Raw genomic sequence first — 26,413 nt, 5'->3', positions numbered from 1 at the left:
TACGAACACTGACGAGCTAAGTCCAAGCAGTTTGCTTTGCAAGTTCTGCAAAATTGTGAAAATGTTCGGGGAATTTGATGAACATAGGAAAATAGAATAAAGTCAACAGGGAAGGATTGACTGAACTAGTTTTAAGGACATTATGATGATGCAATGGTCTTTAAAATGTCTTTTAGTGCTATGGAAGCATTTGCCAACTATGCTGGACAAATTATTGTAGCCAAATATGTGACATGAGCGGTGAGGCAGAAGTTTATATATAATATATATTATTGTACTCACAGAGTTCCAATCTTGGCGGCACTGATTGGCTGTGCCACATAGCAGTTTTTTAAAGCTGTGCTTTGGTTGGCATGCATGCAGCTGGTGTGCCTTTGTTGTTTTCGATTTACCTGTGCAGAAGTTTCACACTTTACGTCCATCAACAAGATAGAAACACCAGTAATACAAGTACAGTAATACATATTTTTGTTATTATTTTACATGGGTTTGTGCGTTTTCCGACCCAGGAGGTGGGAGCACTTCTTTAAGGTTTGTTTTGACTTATTGCTAACTATATGGCTAATTGCATATGTGGTCTGCTGATCTATAAAATTAGCTAAACTGTACGGTGTAATCAGTGTTATATATTCAATGGTAGTATTTATAATATTCTCACTATTGTATGGTCAGCTAATGTACAACTCAAAGGAAAATATTGCAAGTTTTTTTTTTTTTTTTTTAAAGAGCATGTGGGGTACAAATAAGGCCGAGTACTACAGAGTGGTGACATTATGCATGTGCAAAGTGGATTGGACTGTAACGTAAAATGTGAGGTGGAGTACTCTTGCATTATGCATGTAAGTTCTGTGCATGACTACTACAGCTCTGTGATGTCTCACTGGCCTCACAAAGCATCATGGGGCACTGGGAAAAAAAATGCTTAAAGCAGCCACACTGCAAATTTTCAGGAAAATATTAATCTAACAAGATCACCAGCAAACACAGCATGTTCACGGTACCAAATGCTCTCATGAAATTTGCTGATCACCACTAGTTACAAACTGACATTATGAATAAACTATTCAATACATAATGTTGAACTGATCAATAAAAATCTGAAAGTGGCATTAAAACATCCACACTATGCAGTAACACAATTCCTCAAACCATACACAAGATTAAACAGACCTATTCACTGTGAACAAGGCAACCAACCAACCACTGGACCAGGCGCCAGTATAGAAGGACATACTTACACAATAAATTAACACACCTTGGGGTTCGAGAGGAAAATAAAAACTGGTAAAGTCATCAGAAAAGATACTTCGGGATAACAGTCATAAAAGATTAAATTTGATCATGAATCACTTCTTTTTGAGTTTATAATTTTGCAGCAGTCTATAGTCACGATCTTTGTCCACGCAAATCTATTTTTTGTCTTTGCAAACTTTATTCCATCACTTTTTAGTTCTTTATTCAATATAACTATAAGCTTCTACACTAAATAAGGGAGAAAGTAATTTTCAAAAGCTGTTTGCAGTAAGAATGTACACCGGCGAGGTATGCAAACATTAATCTGAACATGCCTGCTTACAAGTTCTTACTATTTGCTTAAAGCCATCAGGATTACATATGCATGCTTATCAGTCTTGCCCTGCAATATTACTGTATGTAATGCCACCTTAAGAAAAAGAATGGATATTAGAAGATGTCTCATGTGAACCACAGATGCATCACTATGATGAGCACTTGTCGGCTCAAGTCATGCTTGGTATACAAGACCACAGTAGCAAAGAATTATCGTTCCGTCTACGATTATGTTATATATCATATGAATTTATGGCAGTCTACTCTTAAAGGAATTTAAATTAGATTTCTATTATAATTGTCCAGGTTTTACTTTTAGTCAGTTCTATTGTGAAATGTTAGGCATTCCGCATAATTCAAAGGAAAGAATTGTGTTACAATAGTAAAAGTTATAGTCTAAATCATTTAAAGACAGAATTATTTATTAAAATAAATTACTTTTTCTATGGGTGTGGAACAAAGACATAAAATATTTCTGAACTCTCAGATACACAAACGTTTACAATATTAACCCCTTAAGTAAAATTCTGTACATCTCAAAATAAGTACTTTCTATCACCAGAATTTGCTAAGGTATAAACAGAAAATGACAGAAATTTCAGAAAAATGTTTCAGAATAGTTACTTTGATTGAAAACTTGTCTTATATACAATAAAGGAATTATTATAATTATCTGTGGATAAGGCAACAGTACAACACAATCTGAGGCATCACAGTGGAACAGCGGCCAACACCCAGACACTGTCAGCGCACAGTTTATTTACTCATATCCCTTATCTGTGTCCATTTATCTTCAGATTGGTTTCCAACAACATCTACAAAGACATGCAAGTTAGGTTACTTCCAAATTGTAAATTAGCCGGTTTTGACTAATAGGCCTGATGATGCTGGAATAGGCTTCAGCTCCCATGAATCTGAATTAGATTAAGCAAGTTTTAGAGTATGTAAAATTGAATTCTCAACAGAAAAAATGATTTTTCTCCTCGTTCATTGTAAAAGTATTTCCAAGGACACAGGACAGGTAATTTCGTTTTTGTGAGGAAATCTACAGTAATAAGGGCAAATATACTTTTAGCCCCTTGAATATTTTCCCCAAATAAAAAAAAAAAAAAGACTGAAAGATGACCCCTCACCCACCCCAGGCATATATGAACACCTATTACTAATTTATTAAGAACAAGGGATCTAGCATAAACTCCATGACAAATGTAAAGCAACTTCTTCTATCTGACCTTTTTTTTTTTTTTTTTTTGAGGCACTATATATAGATAGATTAAAATCAATTAGCTTCTAGTATCCAATATGTGATTCTGATGACAGAATGACATAAAAGCAAATGTTTACTGTAATATCAATAAGTAAAATAAGTACAGTAAAATATGTTTAGGTATGAAAATGACAAAAAAATATCAGATTCCATCTGGTTTATGTGTTACAAATTTCCTAATTCCAACCAGTGTTGGATCAATGATAAAATTTTGACTTTGTTACCAATACAATGAGTCTATTTTGCAGCTTAGTACTAATACTTAAACATTACTAAAGCATGCAGCTCTCTCCCTCTCTTTCTCTTGTACTCAGACATATTGCTCCCGCACATCACAGTTTTCCAATGCTGTGCTGAAAATTGCAGTCTAGTAGCTTATTTTCTTCATCAATAGCTCCTCCAAGAAAGGTCATCGTCCTTCATGCACCTTTTATTAAAGGATCCCACCTTTTGCCTTTCGTCAAAAGAATCTTGACTCTTTCACACCTTCCACTTTTTTCCAACCAGTCCCTCCAGAACTCACTTACATAACTTACTGCTCCTTTACAAGGCATGGAGCTCAGCAGCCAAGCAGTTACATGGCCCTCTGAATTGTTAGCCTGATCATTACTATACATGTATGTGTAGTGTCCAGATTATTTCAGCAAAAGAGCTTCTCAAAGAAAAAAGCACAATATAGTTAGAAAATCTTTCCTGATACCTTAAATCTGTAAGAAAACACACTTCAAAATAGGCGCTAATAAATATTATAACGACCCAGGAGATGCAAGAAATGGAGGAATGGATTCAGCCACCTTAAGCCAGACTGCTGCTGTGGCCCTATTCTTTGGGTTCTTCACCAACCACAAGCTGCCAGGCTCCCCCTCACTCCACTCACCTGGGGTCAGAGGCGACCCAACTGCCACACTATCCCATGGTTCCATAAGCCGATCCATGGTCATTGCCTATCCATGGGTCACTTTGCAGTTCATGACCTCCCTCTTCGTTCCAGACCCAGGGTTGCGTATAATATTATTAGTGAAATGCACATTAATCAACAGTGCATGTAATATAGAGTCTACATTACGGAATAACGCTTTTTAGAATGATGTTTTTGCATCACACTCGTACAGAATCACAACAATTAGGCTTGAACTAGTTTGTATTTGTGTCTCTTCATCAAACAAGCTTGGGAACATGTTCTTTATGAACTCTCACTGTGAGAAAATGCTGCACTTAACCCATCGAAATACATAAATCTTAACTTCTTATTTTTGTGCTAAATACCATTTCAGACTTGTCAAGTTATGTACCACTAGAAGACATCAGGATGAGAAAGAAATGCTTAGAAAGATTTGTTGTGTGGCCTCTTTTGACAAGACAAGCCTTGCAACAATGTTAGCAAACAGGCACTGTAAAATTTTTAGGTTAAACTTTTTCTTTTTTTTTCTATAAAGTAAAAGTATTGCCATACTTCATTTTGACTACTTTGTTTATGCTGGTTTTTAAGACATATATTAATGGGGGCGCCACCAAGTCCCAAACCAGAGACACAGCAATACCCTACACTATTCCAGGTTCAAATAAAGGATTTCATTTAACAAAAACACATTTTTTAACAGAACACCAGCAAAGAATATCAAATCACAAATCTCCTTTCACCTCCAAGAAAATGTTGCCCACTGCCTCCCATGTCTGACTCATTTAAGTATAGGTATTTCTCTTTTAAAGTCGACCCAGAAACTGCTTCTGGTTTATTGCCGAAGTCATGCTGAACACTTCTGCATCATGCAGAAACCAGGGAAGTCCTCCGGCAGTACCCTCTGGTGGCCCCCAAAGACCCCAACTCCCATGCCACCCTTCGGGTGTCCCGATTAGGTTTAACCCAATGAACCACCTATCATTTTGGGGAATGAACTGCTCTCGGCATGCCCGTTCATTCAGTCTATTATGACCTACTAGTCGGCAAGAATCATTCCTTTATCCCGGCCAGGATGCCTGGTCCTGTCTTGCCGACACCTACACATTAGAATATGCAATACTAATCTCAGCAGTGCACCATTACCTTTCTTACATTAGTTCTAGTTCTATTCTTGGTCTCCTTCTACCTTGCATTATGTAACTCATCTTTTGATTTCTCCTTTCGGTTTCTTCCCCAAATTTTTATTTTTCTTGACATATCCACTCATTTCTGACCACATATAAAGAGAAAGATTTTGTCACAGGTACAGTTGGTGCTCGGCTTCCCTTGGTGAATAGGTTGAATTTCCAGAACAAATCAAACCTCATCCACCTAACACCACTTGGCAGCAACAATTAACAAAGCTACTACTAAATGCATCACAATTTAGGACAGAGCTGCTAGTGTAGTTTAAGTGAAGACAAATAAACTCAGGCTATTTATAAACTGAACATTTTACTCACAATGGAAGTTCATGGATGACAAATATTTGTTAATAATTCCTTTCAATGTGTCCTTCACATTTTCTTTCAGTTTTTATTACATTTTAGTCTGTTCTCTGTTCAAAGTTCACTTTTGATTGACCTGTCAATTGACCGATCTGTACTGAATAGATTCTATTGAACAATTCTGTAGAGAACTCAGAGGTGTGTATGTGTGTAGGGGCTTGTTTATTTATTTGTGCTTGTGTTGCCACTTTATTAACAGTGCTCTCATTCTTTCCATCAGTTTTGGACTCTTGATTTAGATTGGGGCTGTGATGATAGCAGTGTCATTTAGGAATTTATTTTTTTGTTGTTAACTCTAACAATAGATGTGTAGTAGACAAGAACAGATATCATTTTGATCACCGTATGAAAAGATATTATATATATATATATATATATATATATATATATATATATATATATATATATATATATATATATATATATATATTGCATAAGCAAAAATGTATCTAGGAAACAGATGAAGTTAAAGCTGGTAGAGTTGCTGAGGAACCTTTGCATTGGAAAATAAAAAGTTAGCATTCAGCAGATAAGCAACCTCACAAACAGCCTTCTCATTTCTTTTAGATAACAGGGTCCCTTAAAAATTCAACTGTTGGCATTGAGGTACATGATGGACTCCAAATTTAAATACATGAGTGGTCACCATTACCACGTTAATGTTTTATGTACAATCACTAAAGTTCTTCAGATTAAAAAGACTATGAATTGTAAGGGAAAGTAGTTAAGTGAAGTCATTGTAAGTCAAATAAAGTAACACTTTTGTTTGGTGTGCACAACACATACATACTCCCCATGTTATGGGGGGGGGTTAGATTCAGGCACAAAGGATCCACACTCCGATCATTTCTGTGGGTAACTCCAGCTGCAATTACCAAATTACAAAAAGATATAAAGTATATCTACTATTAAAAGACAGCAGACTAGAGTTTATACAAGTCATCAAATAAAAGTGTTTGCTGTTTTACAAGTAAGGCTCAAGTTAAAATTCACTTGCAGTAACGACTGAAGCCATTTATGAGCATCCTTTTTAGCTATAGATCCTGAACTCTGTGGGTTAACAAGTCCCTTCTGAATTGCCTTTTGAATAACCTGGCAGTGCTTGTATGTACTGTTTAAGCATAAATGGCACGGTGCTGCTATTTATACGGTTGGACTGCACCCTGCCAATGGTCAAAAAACATGCAGCATGTACACAACAATTAGACACTCAATATTTACATTATTAAAAAAATATAAACATAGATTGCCTTCTAAATATTTTTAAACTGTCAGTGTTTATCAATTTTAAGACAAATTGGATTGTAAGTGAAAGAAAGGAAACAGAGAGAAAAACACTACAACATAAAGAGTTCTGTAGTGGAAAGCCCCTAAAAATTTATTTTTGTAACAACATCAACCATGGAAAAAGGGTCAATCAACAATAAGGCCGAATATGTTCACTTGCATAGAACAAGGTAGAGGCTAATGGAACTGAATCCATAGTCTTTTCTGGATCAGGCATATTTTTGAATTACTAATCTCGGCTTCCCATATCACGCCTAATCATTAAAGCATTAAACAGCAAACAGAAAACTGCACAGAATCATGTTATCAAATGAAGTTACGCCATGCAAAATATTGTCTGAAACTATATGAAAAATTTCAATAATCCAAGTCTCAATACACTAAATCTCAGCAATCTATTGGCTACTGAATACTTAATATCCCTTTTCCAAAATAAATATCCATTTCAAGCTTAATCTTTTATGTAAAGGCTATTTTGTACAAAGGGGAAAAAAAGGCTCCTTTTAATTTTATCATGTCACTAGTTTGCTCCTGACATAATCTGATCCTGCCCCATGGCACTACAAGCAGCTGTGTCACACTGAATTCTTATAGAGCAGCTGTTGTTCAGGGGGTGGGGGCTGCGAAACTGTAATAAAGCCAAAGCAAGTCTTCAGCTGACAAAGGAGTCCTGATGCTAGACCAATGGAAATAGTTGCGCTGTAGTTGGCAAATGATAAAAATAACTTTAAATGACTCATGTTTCATTCAGTTCAACTATTATAGGAACTTATGACTGATTTTTGTGAGTTGTCTATGTTCTAAGACTGGGACAGGTACACAAAATTACATGTCCGTAGCATGTAATCAAGTATAGTACAACCAACTGAGTTGAAGAACAGGCCATACATTTCTAAACCTGCTTGATCCAAGTCAATACAATCTTTCAAAAACTAATAAGTAAAAAAAAAAAAGAAAGAAAAAATAGTACTTGTCCTAATTAAGTTGCAAAGGTCACATTCTTGTTTCTTTAAAAACAATAAGACAAACATTCAGTAATAACACATTATGCATTCTTCTCTCGATTTCTGTCAAAGCATAACAAGCCTACTAAAAAAAATAAAATTTCAATGGCCTAAGTAAGCTTTACAGAGAATGCAGAAGTAAAATGAATGAGTCAGTGGAGATTGCTGTATACTTCCCAGAAGTCAGTACAGGGAAGCAGTAACCTTTCATACTCATTAACCCTATTACTAGTCATTTTACAACGTTATGGCATGAGAACACATGTTCTAGCCAAGAAAATTGCGTTTTAACAACTCACAATGATTAAAATACAGCATTAGGTTTTGTGATATACCAGAGGTATTTCTATCCATACAATGAATTGGCAACAGGCTCAGATTTGTATTCAAGATGCTCCTGAGGTGATGTTACTGTCCTTGCAGGCACAAGCACACATATCATTGAGATAGGAGTCTGATGTCAAAGCTTCAAGAACTTGAAACCTGGCTGCATTCTGAGGCTACAGTTTAGTAAAGTTAGAGCTTTGCATTCGATTCATGGATGTCATACAGCAAATAATACCACTAACACAACAAAAATTACAAAATAGCAAAATAACATTTTATATAGCATGTTTTCATACAAATCATGTAGCTCAAAGTGCTTTACAGTACATGATAAAGAAAAAATATAAAAATTTGGCAATACTAATTAACAAAGAATAAAGTAAGGTCCTATGGCCAGAGAGGACAGAAAAAAAAACAACTGTTTATATTTTTTATAAAATGTCTCCTTATAATCTCTATATAATATACAGGTAGTCCCCAAGTTATGGACATCCGACTTACGAACGGGGCTGCAGCTGCTCTTTCATCTGTCTTGCGGATGCGACGCATGCGCCTCAGTAACTGCCGCTCCATCCTCTTCGGCCTGGGAACGCTGCAAGCGGTGGCTGGAGGGGGTGATTTTGCTGCTCGCACAGTGTAGTGTCCCTTGGGCGGCTCCAGTTGATGAAGGGGGCAGCTGGGTGCGCAGCAAGCGGTGACCCAGGGTCCATAGTTGCTGGGGCCACAGCAACCTCTCATGTGCAGGACGGAGGCTTGATGGGGCGGTTCACTGCCCGCCCACCACACCGCCGCAGCTACTGCTCCTGACTGCCCTGTTCATTCTCAGTGGGCAGCTGATGATGCTGCAAGAGGTGATTCGGTTGTGGCCGACTGGAGGCCATTGAGGGTGAATGGAGCAGTGGGGGGCAACACTCGGTGGGCAGACACTTCAGGCAGCACACTGTATGCAAGTGGAGGTGACTGTGTGGTGGGCGAATGGTGAATTGCCATCCGCTGCCCCCATTCATTCTCAATAGCAAGCCTGCTTATACTGTTATGTGAATAGCAGGAAGTTGTCTCTAGTTTAGTACGCCAGACGTACTGACAAGGGGTGCCTTTCTGCTGTGATAGTGTGTGCAGTGCTGTGCAGATTTTAACCTTTTGCCTTCACCCTTCAACAATGTCTCTGAAATACAAATCTGATCCAAGTGCTGGTGATACAGTAAAGAAGAGAAAAACCATCACCATGGAAAATAAAGTAGAAATAATAAAAAGTTCTGAGAGACGTGAAACTCCATAATTCATTGGCAGAGCACTTAGTTAACAGTCGGTCAACAATAGCATTTATTAAAATAATGTACCGTTCTGACTTACATACAAATTCAACTTAAGAACCAACCTACAGTCCCTATCTCGTACATAACCGGGGGACTGCCTGTAGTCATTTTTAAATCCATCAGATTCTCAAATCCAATTCTTGAGCCCAGAACTGCAACCAACCCTGGACAAAGGACTAACCCATCTCTAGACCCACTCACCCACACTTAAATGGGTTAAATTTGGATCATAACTTAAATTGTTTCTTTTTGATAGTTCCCTAATCACTGAGATACTGCATATTATATACATATATATATATGCACATTTTTCTTAACTACATGGATTTGATTTTAAACAAAATGCTAGTCTGGGCAGGTAAGTAGAAAACTCAAGGAAGACCAATGGTCTTTCACCACATTGTAGTAAGCAAACTTTAAATGCCAGTGTGACAAAAAAAATAAATAAATAAAAAAAGGATTACAGAACAACCGTGCGGTCTAGAAGTATAAAAATGAAGATAAACCACCAGCTTTTTACATATGAAACCGAAAACAAGAAATAGTGTTTTACAGGTTAAGCCAAAAGAAAAAAAAATGTAAAGTAATACTAATCAAATCTTGACCGGCATGTTGCGAGAAGTCCATGCAGTGAAATTATAGCCAATGTCAAGGCTTATTTAAAAAAAAAAAAAAAAAAAAAAAAAAAAAAGCATACATACATACATATATATATATATATATATATATATATATATATATATATACATATATATATATATATATATATATATATATATATATATATATATATATATACATATATATATATATACATACATATATATATATATATATATATATATATATATATATATACATATATACATACATATATATATATACATACATACATACATACATACATACATACATACATACATACATATATATATATACATACATATATATATATATATATATATATATATATATATATATAAATAAACAAAATGCAACAATAGGGCAGTAACCTTAGTGATATTCTGAGGTCTGTGTGTTCAGAATAGTACTTATGTATCTTAACCACAAGAAGATTATTTATATATAATGTATGCTGTCACATCAATCACAGATCAAAAAGTTAATTAAAAGGGCAAGCTCAGCTATGAGACACACTCTGGACCCCCTGGAGATCATAGCAAAGGAGAGAAAACAAAACTGAGTATCATTATGAACAATGCTGCACATCTTCTAACCCACACACTAACTCTGCATACTGTGTATGGAAGTATATCAGGGAACGCTACTGGGGATCCTTCATTTAATTTTCATTGGATATACTTTGTTAATCCTCAACCTATACCAGCAGCAATATACCTGCATAAGGCCTCACTGCGACTGCAATGACCAAGACAAGCACCTTGTCCATGGGGAAGGCGCTATATAAATAAAATGTATTATTAAGTCAGAGGTTCTCTTTCTTTTTAAATTATGGTGTATGTTTAGACTGGGCCAGGGTGTAAGATATATTTATTTATTGAGCTTCTGTAAAAAGACAAATTTACCCCTGGGGACAAATAAAGTTATATCTAATCTAACAATTACTTTCGTTGGTATCAAATTTAAGATCAGTCAAATTTGCACATAAAAAATGACAATGACTTGCAAATGTTGTCATTTCTTCACAATCTGACACAGGCACAGTCAGGGTCTTCTACAAAGCACTAGAAAACAGGACTATGCTAAGGGTTGGGGGGGGTTTCTCCACTTTCTAATATATTAAACAAAGCTCTCAAATCTGCCTTTTCCACAACAGGCAAAAAGCGAGCCGAGGTCTATTACAGTTACCATTAGTCAAAAGAAAGAAGCCAACTTGGAGCAGGTCCACACTGGCCTGTCACAAAGTATACTCACATGTCTATTACTTTTTTTTTTTTTTTTTTAAAATACCAGTCATGCTCACAGTTGTTTTTTTTTTCCACTTTCCACCACCACTCCAATTGAAAAGATGTTCCATTTTCAATTCACTGTATTAAAGGAACAGAAATCTCTGCGGCCATTTTTGCCATTAGCACTGTGTGGTAAGCAAGCCATTTCTTTCACACTGACCACAGTTTGATAAATGCTTAGTTAGTAAGCATGTCTTTTTATTTTTTTGTACTCTGTGACTGCATTCTTTGCAAATAGAAGCAAATCACATACACAGTTCTTTCAGTTTTCCAGCTTTAAGCAAATATGTGCTCACCAAAGTACAGTATATTTAAATGTGGCAGCGTACCCATGTTTCATAAAATAATTTCAAGTAGATTCAGAAATAAATGAAAACAATTATTGGTTTTGCGGATCCTTCCATGGACATGATTCGGAGGGCACGATACTGATTGACTGACATGAAAATGAACAACAGAAACCATGTAAGTGCCATTTTTAGCTTATGTGTACAACAGCCATCTTTGCAACTCCTTGCTATGCAAAATAATCAGCCTGTGCAGTTCCATTGGAATACAGCCGTTTGTGGATTAATGTGGGATGATCTCTGTAATTAATAACTCAAGCAACCATTGAAGCTATTTCAATAAACTATCAGTGGGGCTACACTTTCAAAATTAAGATTTAAGGGATTTTGATCACAATTTAAGAACATTTAAAGAAAAGACCACCTATTTTTAAAATTCTTTCCTGTGACCATACAAATTAGTAAATGTATACTAACTGCCACATAATGAGGATGGTTTCAGTAGGAGCTGGCTGAGCAAACAATTAAATGCAGCTCTCACTTTTCTAAGTTTAACTGAGGTATTAATGTACTCAACCTATAAGGTATTTAATTGTAAAAGGGTGAAATTCTTCTTCTTGACTTCACAGAGGAGAAACTGAAATCAACAGACATACAATCAAGTCCCTCTGCAACAATGGAAAGAATATACAAAACTATTATCTGGGTCACCTGAACAGACCAAGACCAACATGTGACGATGCAGGTCCGCTCCACACTCTGATCGTCCTTACAGGAGCCCTGAACCCAACACCGTCGGTAATGTCACCAAGATGAGCTGACAAATGAGGACAATTCACTAATGAAGCCAGGGATTATTTCCAAAAGTGCCAATATGCTTTTATTTCAAAACAACAAATAGTGTCCAAACAAAAAGTGCAGTGTATCATAGTTTCTATAAATAATCCATAAAAACAAGTGTTCGTTGGGGATAAAAACAATTATTGATAAATAAATCCATTAAAATCCAAGGTTAAAATCAGAGGATAAAATGCAGTCTCTCTTATTAAGATCTCAGCCCACCGCCTCATTCTCCCTGGCTCACCCATTGCTCCCGCTGACGGTGGAGACCAAACAGCAATGAGCTCCATTGGGCCGACCTCCGTCTTGGCTTCCTTACAGACATCACTGCCAGACCGTTCGAGGTCGGCTCTCCTCCCTTCATCTTTCTCGCTCACGTAGTCAATCCTCAGATCCCTCGGGAGGACACCTGCCTTGCTCATCCCACTCCAACAGAACTTTCAGTGGGGTGAACTAGCCCCTAGAGCGACACAAAGCAATGCTCCTTTGCAGGGCCCCAGCTTGTGCTGTCTCCTCCTTACAGGCTGCCAGATCATTCATGTCATTCAACCTCCTTTTTCTTCACCTCGATTGATCTCTCTCTCTCTCTATCTATCCCCCTTTTCTGCCGTTGCCCCGTATTCTACATACCCCTGCGCCTCCGTGGGCAGCGCGTTAATCACATGCCGCAGGAAGCCAATGAGGTAACTGAGAATGATCGCAACCACACGTGCAGGTGCAACTCGCTCCAACCACCTCATTAACTCCCCGCGGTCATGCAAACATGCCCACAGAGAATGACACGGCTATATGGATTAAAACCCGGCCCTTTTTTTTTTTTGAAGCCACGGACCCGCTATACCACACAACAACCAAAAATATGTGCATGCTGTCAGAGATTATTATAGCATTTGTTTATCAAGGATACATCAACACATACAAATGGCAAAGGACAACTATAAGACATTATTAACCACCATACAAGGCAAGCACATACAGGTAATAGCACATATTGGTTATTTTAGTGAAGTGGGGATTCCCTTAATGTGTTTCCATACTTTAAAAAGATGGCAAATCACGATTGTCAGCTCCCGTCGATAATGTGAAACCTTTTCAGATGTGGTGTTAATATCTAGGAACTGGGAAAGTTCTCTGGTAATCCAACTATACATAGGCCCTGTCCACACCAATGAATTTTCATTTAAAAAAACACATTTGTCTAGGTTTTTCACTTCTGCCCACATTACTCTGTCATTTTCACCCCCTGTAAACAAAAGACTTTTAAAGACACTCTCCATAGCTGGATACTTCTGAAAAAGTAGTGTTAGCATTTTGGTGTGGATGGGCATAAACACGCTTTTTTTTTTTCTTTTCGAAAACAATACTTCAATCATGCTCTAAATGGCTGGTGCTTATGTTGTGGACCTTCCCTGCTTGGATCCTGCTCTTTACAACGGCTCACTCCCTGACTGGCCACCCATCACAGAAGAATAACATTTTCCAAAATAGCAAGCATAATAGAGTTGCTTGTTGGGCTGCTTACCTGTATGTATCTAAATTGTGTTTGGTAAAGTTTGAAAACTGTATACATGCGTAAAAAGCAAATTACTTAGTGGTCACCACAGGTTTGAGATAAAACATATGTCCGGTGCAGTTACTATTTGTAGTTAAAAATTCAGAAAAACTCGATTGTACATAACTCAGCCTCTTATCAATCTTTATTACTTAATCTGTTCAGTAAGGGGCGCATTCTGCAGCACAATTAACAAGGTCCTTAACGAAGTGGACTATTTCACAGGACAGAGACACAAGCACAATGCGGTAAAACGAGGGTTCAGACACACGCAGGTACGCACGCATTTATCAACTCACTCATGTATTTCCTCTATCGAGGTACTTTTCAAACTGGTGTTTGGTATAGGATAAGCTCCTACTTAAAACTGATCATCTCGCAAATGAGCACAGAGGTAAACACTTTTTTTTATTCTTTCTAAATGTCACTTTAACATTTGGAGTGTTTTCATTTAATGATAAAATGACTGTCACCAGTTCTGAAGACTTACTTTTAGCCGAACTAGATTACCCAAAGATTGTTATGACTTTCTCTATAACACATAGCTGGGTCCAGTTCCTTTTTAAGCACGTTTTCTATAAAAGACAGACAGTTTCATGTACATTATTAAGCTCATCTGGTCACCTTTCCCTGCTAAACCAATCTAACCATTTTGATTGTTTTTTTTTAAAGGATAGTGGAAATTACAAACATCTACTTTTGCATACTCACTATAAACGACAACAAAGTGGTGGAAATTCAAGGGAGCACAGTCTACTTTAAAGCTACTGTTGAATGATTTGGCTAAAGACTTGGCAATGAACTTTGATGACTTGGAAAGACCATTCCACATCCTTTCTTGCTGCTGACATTCAGGCATGTGTATCCAATTATGTTGCCGTGTAGTCATCAAAAATCATTTCAAACATGTATCATTAACTGATACATGTTACTATAGCTAGGTTTATATGTTAACTGAGCTGAAGACGGTTCGACATGATTAAAATGTCCATACAATCAGATGCTGAAGAAGCAAGAGGCAGTTCCCGATTCAGCGGACTCAAAGCAAGACGAGTGCTTTTGTTGGGTACACGCACATGAAGATCGACGAGGGGAAGACCCCACTTTAGTGCAACCAGGAGGGCAAGAACCGGCCTCCAGTTTGGGTGCATCTCTACACCTACTTAAATCGGTAACGAATGCTTCCTCCCACATATACAGTAACATGTGACAGCCTTCATACTTTATACAACTGGCAAGAAATGTCCTTCCAGTTTTACTCACAGGTGTACACGGTTGTGTTAAACTTGAAGATAAGCTTGCCCTTCTGTTTATTACGAAGAGTCGAATACACGCCCCCCCTCGTCGGCATATCGTATACCTAGCAAACTGTCAAGACCACGCCCCTTCTCGCCGGTGTATTTGCAGTCTGTCGAGGCCTAAACCATTTCTTACCAAAACCCAGTTATTAAAGTAAAAAACGACAAAAAAAAAAACTAATGTCACAATATATTTGCTAAATAAATGTTAATTAACTGGTTTCTAAATATGTCGATAGTTTAAAAATTGTATTTAGCAACTTTTGGTCTGAAACAAAATAATTAAATTGGGATTGGGGAAAAAAAAACTTCCTAGTGAATTAAGGGCTTTGGTTCTTTTTGTTTTGTTTTTAACACGACTACCTTGGACATTCCTGCGTTCGTTCCTTGGTAAAAAAAAAACTTTCTTTCAGTTTAAAACCAGTTTTAAATGTACTTTTTCTCTCGAACTTCGGCTAAACCCGAAAAACTGAGTTAGCGGATCACAATTTAGCAGGAAGTGACACGATACCGCCCAGTTAGCGCTCTGCCTTAAGGAGGTCACGATCTGGCAGACTGAAGACTAAACTTTTTCAGTAACAAAACATTAACAATTTCTTACCTTTTAGGAGAAACTAACAAACTTGGCTTTATTGCGACTAGTGATATGATGCAACATTAATCCATATTATTCTATGCACGACAGTCTGTCGTTTTACGGAATTTTTCTTCTTTTCACAAAGACCAGCTAGCAAAGTTCAAACTGCCCGTCTCTCTCGGCTGTCCTAAGACTCCGCCCCATGACGTCATTTGACGGAACGTCTTTGCACTGAGAGATGATTGGACAGAATAATGTCCTTGATTGCTGTGTATCAGAGCTAAACTAGAATACTATGACTCCACCCTAGTTGAGGAGTAAACAGATTAAAGTGTGGCTGCTACCGTCTTAAAAACTAACCGGAAATTTTAACAATCGTCTTTACATTAACGTAAGCATTTCTTTTTTTGGTTAATAGATTAGATCTAATTCAGGGTACTTACAATCAAATTTTGTTTAAATGACGCAGATATTTACCTCACATTAAATAGAGAGATCGACAGATAATGTACTGCTTCTTTTAAAAATGGTATTCAGTTCCTAATTAGTTACTATGAGGCTTCAGTCTGATTGCAGAGCTCAGCACAGCTATGAAATTGCTCTGCTTCCAGTAATTGATTTGCTTAAAAAGAAGACTCTGGGCAAATCAGCACATTAAAGTCGTTAGATCTTAGTGCAGCATTTGGTACTTTCAAGATATTCTACTGTCCAGAATGGAGTATATTCTGGTATCTCTGGCGTTAACCTCCAGTGGTTTAATTACTATCTGACTGATGGGTAAGAGATTATTAGTCTTGGCAACAGCATGTCCAGCTCAGCAGGTCACACAAAGAGTTCCTCAAGGCTCTGTCCTTTGGCCTCTGCTGTTCTGAATCTACATGCTTCCCCTCTGCCATCGTAGTTCTGGACTGAGTTAACATTTCTATGTGGACGATTCTCAATTCTATTTCAGTGTTAAAACTGGATGTTCATCAGCATTTTCCAACCTTGCAACATGTCCCAGTGAAATTAAAACATGGAGGGAACATAACTCTTTAAAATGAAACTGCAACAAAGCTGAAGTCCTGCTAATTGACACTAAGGCTCAGTTTAAAATGACCTTCTTGGTGATGACATCATCAGACATTCATCTGTAAGGAATCTTAATGTCACTTTGATTCCATTCTTTCTTATTCTAGCCACATACATCCCATTAACAAACTTTCTTATTTCCACCTGTAACTCCCTACTGACAGGTCTCACTTCTAATCTTTTATCACAGCTCCAGTTGGTTCAGATTTCTGATGCAAGTCTGACTGGCAACTGAAAGAACATAACAGCCATCCTACACCATCAGTAACCTCCTCCATCACTGTGCTCCTGTCTGTCCACTAAGGTCCACTAATTCTGGCAATCTCATTGTACCCCAAGCTAAACCTTTGCTCTGTGGGTGACAGAACCTTTAGCTCTATAGCATACCACATGTTTTGTGAAAAAAGTGAATTAGTGTACTTAGGAGGAAAGGAAACCAGCAAAAGAAGTGCAAGATCTTTGAGAAAATGATTACTGAAAAATAACAGTGATTTAGTTTGGATACTCAGGGGCAGGGGCCAAAGCTGGCAGCATCAGGAAGAAAGAGGGAAGCAGCAATAGGAGAGGGCATCAGCCCATAATACGCTACACGCATTGTTACTTCTGTAGAGCCGATTGAACCACTTTAGCATAACCTGCACAATTTGTGGACAATGGAATACCAAGAAAGAGTAAAACCCACAAAGACAAAAGTGAGGCATTCAGACTTTACCAGGATAGTATTTGGGCTCAGTTTTAAAGTCAATTTTCTGCAGTGTAACTGTAAGGGCAGCTGTGCCAACCACTGTGCCTCTGTAACCCCTCCATGAAATGAGCTGTCGCCATTCAAAACACTTGATGTATTGATACTTACATCAGTTTGTGTTTATTTATTTATAATTTTTTTGTATTTTATTCTGTTTATTAATCCTTTGTAATTATGAGTGTTTAAGCTATTGTAAAGCACTTTGAGCTATGTATCTTGTATGAAAATGTGCTATAGAAACAAATGTTCTTGTTGGTAATGTATTATATAAGGTGAGCCTGTCAGATTACCTTGTGCCGGCTTTCTTGTTTCCAGGTTACTTGATTCAACAAAGATGCAATCTCGGATGATGCACCTTCTTAGTGGTTCAAAATAAATCCACCTTTATAAAAGGAGTAGCTGTGTGTGGTCTTTGGGACAAAACACAACCCGAAGGCTCCCTAGCAGTTTTACTAGGGAGCTAGTGTCTGCTAACTCTTAAGAATTACCCAGTGCAGAGGATGTGGACCCACCTGTGTTTGCCGCCCCACTGGCTTTCTAAGAAGATGCTAGCGATACCATATCTTAGCTGGCATATGAGTCCTGTTAATTTTTATCTCAAGAAAATCCCTCCAGATTAGACAATGTTTTAGTGAAAACTTCAAGCCTTGTCCTTCATTGTTGAGATGTTTCACTTGCGCGTTGCTGAGCCATGGCATCTGCTTCATTTCAAAGTTGTGTCTCTCCATCTGTGTCATTAGCATGGCAGCATTTCCTACACACGGGTTTTTGGTAGTGAGAAGTGAGGTGCATGCATGCACCATCTAGTGGCTATGGTTGAGCGTGAGCAAAGGGACTGCTCCATACACACAGAGGTGTTTTGTTTATACTGTATATGTCCTATAAGTGTCTGTGGGTTTGTCCAGTTGCCATGTCTTTGTCATTCCAATAGATGGCCCACAGACATTAACACTGTTTTTACAAATCCCATACCAAATGGTATATAACAGTGACTCATGCATTGCATGGTGTACTTCAGACATTAGAGCTGAGGTCTACGTTGATTACTTGGATTTCAGCCTATCTTAGTTAGTAACACAGCTAAATGCAAAGGGATAAGTGTATGTGTGTCTGTCTGAGTGTTCGTCTGGTTGCTATTTCTCTGTCATTCCAACAGATGGCAAATCTCAAACATTAGCACTGCTTTTTATGAATTCATACCAAATGATATATAACAGAGACATAGCACTGCAACAACTAATGATAAGTTCATCCAACAGAGAAATCATCTTAATAAATTTAAATTAAATTTAAATGAATTTCCCCGTAGGATTAATAAAGTATATCTAATTTAATCTAAACAGACAAGTGCCTGTGTATCTTTGTGTCCATCCAGCTGTTATGTCTCTGTCATATGCTATTTGACATGAGATTTGTAAAAGCAATGCTAATGTTTGCAATGCATAATCAGTTGAAATGACAAATGCAATGCAGATTATTACAACTAATGTTTGTGATGTACCATCTGTTGGAATGACAAATGCAAACCATTTTATTACTACACGTGTTAAAAAAATACTTTTCAATAGATAGTGTCCTGCAAATGTTAACGATGAGGTCTACGTTACTTACTTAATTCTCAACCCATCTCAGATGTTTAGCACCGCTAGCATGCTGTAATGCAAAGCTGAGCCATTATAAGCATGTGTTTATGTTCAAATTATATGTTGGGATTATTTCTGTAAAACATGTAGAAAGCTTTCAAAAGATGTTCACATGAAAGGTGCTATATAATATAAGGCGGGGTGGGCAGCATTGGTCCTGGAGGGCCACAGTGGCTGCAAGTTTTTGTTCAAACCCAGTTTCTTAATGAGAAGTCAATTATTTCTGATGAAGCACTTACTGGTCAAGTGACATTTTAATGCTTCATTTTAGTGGTCTCGCTTGTTAAGGTTCCCCACCTTTAATTGTTGATTTTAATATTAAACAATCTGCATTCAGTGTTTTTAATGACTCCTTATTAGCATCAATATGTAAATGACAAAGGAGCCAGCAGTTCTTCATCTAGCCTGTTTCCATTTACACCTGTGTGTGTTCATCATGCACTATCTGGTTTAATAAAGCACTTAAGAGAAGAGTATGACCGACTGACATTTATCACCTTTAGGCTTCAGATTATTCGAGTAGTATCCTTGGAAAGGAAACAAATCTATGATATAGGAACCTAACATTTCAAACTAACAAGCCACAAAATTAAATAAGGTTTGAGATTGAAAAAAGATTGGTTTCTAATTAAGCAACTAGATTGGAATGAAAACCTGGACCCACTGCAGCCCTCCAGGACCAACATTGCCTACCCCTGATATAAAGATTAATGTGAAAATCTTTGCAACTCTTAACATGCTATCACAGATACACAGCATTAATTTGACTTTTATGTATATGGCATATGTATTTAAACAATTGAAAAGCCCTTAATTCATATAGCATCATTTATAATAGGTGGCATGGTGGTGCAGTGGTAGCACTGCTGCCTCACAGTAAGGAGACCTGAGTGTGTGTCCAGGGTATACATGTGTCTTCCTGTGCCTGTGTGGTTTTCCTTCAGGTGCTCCAGTTTCCTCCCACTGTATAAAGACATGTATAATGGGTGAATTGGCAATGCTAAACTGTCCCTGGGATATGTTGTGTGTGTATGTGTGTGTTTGTGTTTGCCCTGCAACTGACTGGCACCCTTTCCAGGGTTTACTCCTGCCTTGTGCCCTATGCTAGTTAGGATAGTCTTCAGCCCTCCAAGCACGACCCCTGCTCTAAAATAAGCAAGTTATAAAATGACATGACCCTTCATAATGAACATCATCCAAAGAATCCACCAAACAATCCTTAAAGTTATACACATATTGTGTAATGGCACAAGAAAACTGTAAGATATCTTTGTGTCCTGTGGCAGCTTCAACCTGAACCTGTGAAAGGCAGCTCACTCATAGTCCCTTATATCCAAATCATCAGTTAACATCGACTCATGAATTGCTCTATGACTCGCACCATTGTAGTGGTTTTCACTGCTCCTGCCTCAGCTTGTTCATCGCACTGTAGAACATGAGCTTATCATCATGACCACTCCCAGATCTTCCTTAAAGGATGGCAGAAAGCTAGCAATTAACCAGCTGAATTACTCCATCATACTCCTAAGTGCTGAGTTTTGACATTGCTACATATTTTGGATGTAAGCACAGCTAAACTGTTATTTGATTTTTCTTCTGCTCCATGAAGAAAGCCCTCACAGAGCTCCTCATACAACTTCTCTTTAACACAGTTGGGCACCAACATAATGGTTTTCTTTTTTCACTTTTCAAGCTACAAGTTTTTTATTTACCTAATTGAGACACAAACCTATTAAACGTATTATCTCAGCCTGTCTCTGGTCTTTCTGTGGGACAAGCCAGAATCAAATTGAAATTCTAATGAGCTAAAGGATCACCCGAGAGCCTGTTTAGGCTTGATGCCTCAACTGTTACAGATGTACATATTGTGATATGAAGGGGCCCTTGTGGCAGCCTTCCATACTCAGAACAACAGAAAGGAGAGAAAAGTACAAAAAATACAGTCTTTATTAGGTACCTACTTTACTGGGATGGAAAAGCAAAAGAAGCACATATAATAAAAATACACGGAGAACAAGACATCCTGCTTAGTCAGTAGGGTGACTTGCCCACCACAGGACAACACCAAGCACTCCCTTAATCTCTCATCTCTCATGAGACAGTGGCTTCTTCTTCCTTTCCATTCTCCACCAGTTTATTGGACTTCACACCAGTAAGGAAGATCTACACACCATCAAGTGGCACTTCTAGCCAAACCCCAGAATCAGTTCCAGGATCAGGTATGATCTTCCATTTGCTCCAGAGACAACAGGCTGGAACTCTCTCTGCTGGCACTTGCTGTTTGTAAGCCTTGTCTCATATGTTCCTTTTTGTGATTGTGTGTCACCATTTCCATTTCCTCCCTGGCTACACACTTATTTTTCAGACATTCTTGGTACTGTATATGGTTGGTTTCCTGCACTTTGAAATCCTGGAGTGGCCTTGCACAACTCACATTTCTTCACTCCTTCATGCTGGTGCCCTGTCTAATGGTCTTCTGGGGCACAGAGCACACAGACCTTTCCTGTTATCACTAGTGTGGCACTCTGACTTAGAGCTCTGCCTTGTGATGTTGTGATTGACAGAGCCATGATGGCTTCCCAAGCCACTTGGTGGAATTACATTTACAACTAACACCTCAAGATGATCTTAGCCCTTTGGTCAAAGTGTTGACCAGCTTGTTATGAAAGTGAAACCCACCTTGTGATTAACCTTTTACGGCAGATTAAAGGGGTGGCATGGTGGCGCAGTGGTAGCGCTGCTGCCTTGCAGTTAGGAGACCCGGGTTCGCTTCCTGGGTCCTCCCTGCGTGGAGTTTGCATGTTCTCCCCGTGTCCACAAAGACATGTGGATTGGTGATTCTAAATTGGCCCTAGTGTGTGCTTGGTGTGTTTGTGTGTGTCCTGCAGTGGGTTGGCACCCTGCCCAAGATTGATTCCTGCCTTGTGCCCTGGGATTGGCTCCAGCAGACTCTCGTGACCCTGTGTTTGGATTCAGCGGGTTGGAAAATGGATGTATGGATGCAGATTAAAGCTAGTTGCTGTGTGAAACATTTTCATGACTGTGTTCACCTTGAAAAGTGCAATAAAGTCACACTATTGATTAATTGGCACTTATAAAGACACACATAAAATGGCATGTATTTTGTTTTGTCCCTCAGTCAGCTTTAAAATGAAATTTACTTGAAGTACTGTAATTTTTAGGAGTGACCAAGAGTTGTCCACATACATTTTACTTCAAAAAAAAGCTTAATTCTACATGTTGCGATGGCTGTTAAGCACTCAGAATTAAACAGCTCCATACTTTTCTTTACCTACACTGTGAGATGGTGTCAGACCAATGAACTTTATACTCCTCATCATGAAGACCTTTGAGAGGCTGGCCATGGACTATAGGAGTCTTCTTGAGAAAGACCACTAGGATCCACAGTAGTTTGCCTATCAGGCAAAGATTGGAGTGGAGGATGCAATTATGTATCTGTCTTCACCAGCCTCATTCTCATCTGGACAGTGGCAGCACTGTGTGTACTATGCTTTTGAGTTCTCCAGTGCCTTCAGTGGATTATTATTATTATTATTATTACCCAGTCATCCCTGTTAAGGGGTACACTCAGGGATATGCAGGTATGGCATCCTATAATGGACTATCAGTCCAGCAGACCACAGTTTGCAAGACTTAAGGACTGTGCCTCAGATGTGGATATAAGCAACACTGGGGCACCACAAGAAACAGGCCTGTTACCTTTTTCTCTTCACCCCATACACCTCAGACTATAAATATAGCATCAGGTCAAGTCACTTGGAGAAATCCTTCAATGTAATCCGTGTTAATGGGGTCAACATCTGAAAAACTAAGAAACTGCTTATTGACTTTCATGGCACCAAAGAGCTTCTACCCCTGGTCACTATTCAGGGAGTGGATGTGGCTCTGGGGCATTTCTACAAGTGCATGGGGCTCCACATTAATGACAGGTTGGACTGGTCTAGTAACACTGAAGAACTAGAGAAGACAGGCCAAAGTAGGACACTTTTTTTTGTAGACTGTGTTTCTTTAATGTGAATAGTGACATCCTGTACATGTCCTATAACTCTGTGATTGCTAGTGTTGTTTTCAATGCTGTTGTGTACTGGACGGGAAATGTCACTTCAAGAGTGGCACACCAAATCAACAAGCTGATTAAGAAGGCAAACTAAGTTATGGGATTCAATCATAAAACACTGGAGTTGGAAGTGAAAAAGAAAATGAGGACAAAACTGAGTGCCATTATGAACAATGGTGCACATCCTCCCTCTGACACACTAACACTGAGACCTTTCAGCTTCATTTAGCAGAAGTATGTGAGGAGATATGACTGGGGCTTCTTTATACCTACTTCAATATGCCTTTAAAATGCCTCACTGTGGGATGGTAATTTATTAGCCATGTCAGATATTTTCTTTTTTATATATATTTCTTGTGTGTATTTCAAAGATGTTATTTTTGTTTGTTGTAATAATGCAATGTGAACAGATACATTTTCCTTCTGGACAAATAAAGTACTATCTATGTATTTATCGATCTATGATATAGTGCTTTTCATATCATATCTCTCTATGATATACCTGTAGTGCCTTTCATATCGTATTTATCCAACTTGCCCCTCATGGCTCTTCTATTCATTTTAATAACTGATGTGCACATGTGGTGCAGGATAAACGCCACAATTATTCTTGTGGGGAGCATTTAAATAGAGATCTTTATGCCTGTCTTACCTTTTTGCTAAAAGGGGCCAACAGAACACACATTACAGCAAGAGAACTGAGACATTCTGCCCATGTCCCTCATGTTAACAGCAGTTCTGCAGTTGCTGGCCTTCCATGTGTAGATTTATACCCAATGCTAGACATAACTGGCTTAAAGTTTATCACATTGAGTCTAATCTCATAGAAGCACACGTCAAAGACGGTCACCTGGTCAGCCAGCCGAGCGTCATCAAGTGCGATAGGACATGCTGTCTGCACACAGCCTCCTTGGGAATGTGCTCAGCAGTGAAGCAGAAGCATTAAGTTTTGCAATCAATTACTGCCATGATGATTTTGTGACGCACAGAGCATGGACGCCTTCTACATTGTAATGCTGCTTAAGCAAAATGACAAGTCGAGTATGATGAGCAGTTTTCAAAGGGGCCATTGGCTTTTAGCATATTATACAGAAATGTGGGTTATAATACCAGAAATCCTCCTGATTTAATCAATCAAGGTGTATTATTTCATTATTATTGATGTGTACCAAAGAGGACAAGACATGTTTAATGAAAATCTGTCCAGAGCTGTTTCCTGTCTTGCGTCCTCTGCTGCCAGGAGAGAATCCTGCCCTCCCATGACCCTGAAAGATGATTATTATCTTAAGTATTTCCTTCATTAAAATAAAAGACTTTCTCAACACTAAAGTTTAGTAGGAGCATTGCGCATTTCTTTAAAATGGCAGTGTATTGTTGTGGACCTCCACCATAAAGCATCTCAGTTTGAAGATTTGCACTCTGGTGGACTGCTAGTGATCGGTCATGAATCTGCGGTGTCTGACTCAGAAGCGGTGTCCAGTATTGTGTGAGCTAATAGCAGAACTCCTACTCCGAGACTTCCACTGTGTACACTGTGGACAGAATGCCTCCAGGTGATGTCAGCTGAGATCTCGCTCTCTCTTTCAGGCCCCACCTCTGCTACACTCCACCCGTCCACAGTGTAAATCCCTTCCTCATCGCCATGTGTATTGCTGTGGACTCACACCATGAAGCACCTTGGTTTGAAGATTTGCACTGTGGTGAACTGCCAGTGGTCAGTTGTGAACCTACAATATCTGGCTGAGAAGTGGTCTCCAGTATGGCATGAGCTAATAGGAGGGCTCCTTGTATTGACCACGTCAATACTGCTTCTGAACACTGTGAGCTCTTCTCTCTCAGCTCTCACCTTTATTGTGCAATGACTCCACTACACTCCACCCATCTACAGTGCAAATCCCCTCCTCGTCGCTATGAGTATTGCTGTAGATTCACACCACAAAGATTCTCAGTCCAATGATATGCACTGGGTTAAACTGCCGGTGGTCAGTTACAAACCCTCAATGTCTGGATCAGAGGTGGTCTATTTACAGGGTGAGCTAATAGAATATCTCCTAGTCTTGGCCATGCAGATACTGCTTCTGAACACTGCATGCTCTCTCTCTCTCTCTCTCTCTTTTTTTGCACAACACTGCCACTGCATGGCCATTTCAGTAATTGACCAATTGAAGGATTCTAGGGTACATATGGTCATTATTTGCAGAAGCACAATGAAATTCTTAGTTGCCAATCTCCAGTGCTATTATAATTGAATAACAACTATTATACCTCAAAATGTCTGTCTTCTATACCTGAAAAATCTTATAACATTAAGGGAAGTGGTTGAGAAAGCCAGTTGTGATGATATTTGATTGAACTCAGAGTGTAACTACCTACAGTGCATCCGGAAAGTATTCAGAGCGCATCACTTTTTCCACATTTTGTTATGTTACAGCCTTATTCCAAAATGGATTAAATTCATTTTTTACTCAGAATTCTACACAGAACACCCCATAATGACAACGTGAAAAAAGTTTACTTGAGATTTTTGCAAATTTATCAAAAATAAAAAAATGAGAAAGCACATGCACATACAGTAAGTATTCACAGCCTTTGCCATGAAGCTCCAAATTGAGCTCCGGTGCATCCTGTTTCCCCTGATCATCCTTGAGATGTTTCTGAAGCTTAACTGGAGTCCACCTGTGGTAAATTCAGTTGATTGGACATGATTTGGAAAGAAACACACCTGTCTGTAGAAGGTCCCACAGTTGACAGTTCATGTCAGAGCAAAAAAACCAAACATAAAGTCAAAGGAATTGTCTGTAGACCTCCGAGACAGGATTGTCTTGAGGCACAAATCTGGGGAAGGTTACAGAAAATTTCTGCTGCTTTGAAGGTCCCAATGAGCACAGTGGCCTCCATTATCCGTAAGTGGAAGAAGTTCGAAACCACCAGGACTCTTCCTAGAGCTGGCTGGCCATTTAAACTGAGCGATCGAAGGAGAACGGCCTTAGTCAGGGAGGTGACCAAGAACCCGATGGTCACTCTGTGAGAGCTCCAGAGGTCCTCTGTGGAGAGAGGAGAACCTTCCAGAAGGACAATCATCTCTGCAGCAATCCACCAATCAGGCCTGTATGGTAGTGGCCAACGGAAGCCACTCCTTAGTAAAAGGCACATGGCAGCCCGCCTGGAGTTTG

At 38.6% G+C, this 26,413-nt stretch overlaps 1 protein-coding gene across 1 annotated transcript in view; it reads right to left on the bottom strand.

Annotated features, from left to right (window-relative positions):
- wasf2 (WASP family member 2) overlaps positions 1-15,900 on the bottom strand; it is a 49,162-nt gene extending 33,262 nt beyond the window's left edge. The window contains exon 1 of the mRNA XM_039740752.1: positions 15,728-15,900. The gene's annotated coding sequence lies outside the window, so the exon portion shown is untranslated. The remainder of the gene's footprint in view (positions 1-15,727) is intronic.
- Positions 15,901-26,413: the final 10,513 nt, after the last annotated feature.

This window comes from Polypterus senegalus, chromosome 17 (genome assembly GCF_016835505.1).
Source record: "Polypterus senegalus isolate Bchr_013 chromosome 17, ASM1683550v1, whole genome shotgun sequence".
In the NCBI taxonomy this organism is placed as follows: Eukaryota; Metazoa; Chordata; class Cladistia; order Polypteriformes; family Polypteridae; genus Polypterus; species Polypterus senegalus.
This window is presented reverse-complemented; position numbering and strand designations above follow the sequence as displayed.